Raw genomic sequence first — 2,042 nt, 5'->3', positions numbered from 1 at the left:
CTTAGTCTATTTGGATGATCCATTTTTTCTTCTGTGAGTGCAGAACCCCAGTATACATATATATATATATATATATATATATACACACATATATATATATGCGCTCTGGCTCCTCCTTTATATGGCCCGTGTCCAAATTCTAGGCTGGAGGTAGAGCTTGTAAGAGGTGGTGTATTGGAACTGGAGAAGCTGCAGCAGTGGGGTTAAAGGCCCATGATGAACCAGTGAGCTGAGAGACAAACAACTGTTGTGTGGTCCCAGCTAGGCATGTATAACCCTATCCTGTGTCCGACTTGCTAGATTGTACAGACCTCTTCTCTGATTTATCTGGTTCCCTTTCAGAGGTCTGTGAAGGTTCTTACAACATGGAGGATCAGAGGGTCAGTCCCTTCCCAGAGATCCCTTGGACCTGTCTGAGGTATTAGGGAAATATTAATTTATGCTGAATGGGATGAGCAGAGTCTACAATATGATATATACAGAGGACACAAACTGCAACCACAGGAGGTGATTACACTTGTCTTGTGACGCTTTCTTATGGAGAAGGGATGGGGACAGGCTGGGAAGCATCCTTATCCCTCACAGTTACACAGCCTTCACAGGCTCAAATACAGCACTGGCTGCCTTTGTAACACCTGGAATGCCTGAATGCTGGCCTGTTAACATGTAGTGTAGCTCACTGCTCCCTGGGGTATTCAGGAGCAACAGAAGGAATCTGAAAGGGTTTCACAAACTCTTTCCACTCTGAAGGGTGGCTGAGTAGCCTGTGTGGTATGTAATACTGTAATTTTTTTCTTTTTTGACAAACTATGTCTCATTTTGATCAGCTTCTCACCTTTCCCAAGGCAAAATGCCCTGATTTCTAGTTCCAACAAAAACTGACTGGAAACAACGAAGCTGTTGCTTGTCTGTAGTCGGAAAAGCCTGTTTAAATGTCTGTGTACACCATCTTATAGACTCTTTTAAAAAAATAAGGCATATGAACTCTAGTTATGTTTGAAAATGTTTGGGAACTGCAAATGGTGTTCTTGTAGTAAAAGCACTAAAATACTTGTATTTGTTTTCTAAGTGAAAATGCATAGTTAATCACTTCTTGACATTTCTTATGTCCTAAACTTCATTTAGATTTCAGCTAGCTGTGTGGCAGGTCTTAGCAATGAGGTTTTTTTGGTGTGGTGTCAACTTTACTCATTGGAGAAATTTAGAATTTGCTAGATGCAGGAAAGGGACAGGGTTTTATATTGATCAGATTTACTACTACTACGTACTTCAGAAGGAAAGCTCTCTAAGGCTTTTTGTCTCTGTAGACTTAAGTCCTCAGTGCTGAATGACCTGGCTAACAGTGAAGTACTATGATCAAACTACACAGCAAATGATGAATTTCTGCCAGCTTAATATTTAAAAAAGTACTTTTGTTATCAACTAACCAACCATCTTTCAGTGAGTTGCAGCGTGCCCTTTGAAGGCTTTATCTGCTTCTCTCATGGGTATAACACAAGCCTTCCCAATGATCTTTTAAGATACTGCTACCAAATGATCCCACATAGTTTTCTGCCACTTTAGAGGAAGTAAGGGCATGGTCTCTAGGTAGCTCTGTATGGTCTACAAAAGCTAATAGTTGAACAGATTCAAAGACAGTGTTACTGGTTTTATCACTTTGGCAATGGAAGAAAGTATCAAAAGATCAGTAATAAAAATTACACATTTTTTTTTCATGAAATTAAATATAAAATATTTTATCAAATAATAAGATGAAGTATGTGGGGTCATTAGAAGCTTTTCTTTCTGCTTCTATAGCATGAGCATTTTCTCCCCAACATACAGGCAGCTCAGAGTTGCTCTAACTAACTGCCCTCCAACTCACTTGTGTACTCAGGGTCTCTTGCCAGTTTTACTTTATAATCTGTGCTCACACAGAGAAGTTGAACCATATGCTTTGACTTACACTTGATGTGTTATACTAATTTGGGTGGGATTGACTGGCTTGTCTTGCAGAATGTTTGGTACATTTGCTTTTTGTCACAAAGATGTCAAGGGTTGCC

This window comes from Falco cherrug, chromosome 11, assembly GCF_023634085.1.
Source record: "Falco cherrug isolate bFalChe1 chromosome 11, bFalChe1.pri, whole genome shotgun sequence".
Taxonomy (NCBI): domain Eukaryota; kingdom Metazoa; phylum Chordata; class Aves; order Falconiformes; family Falconidae; genus Falco; species Falco cherrug.
The sequence above is the reverse complement of the archived record's forward strand: the minus strand, read 5'-3'. Positions refer to the sequence as shown.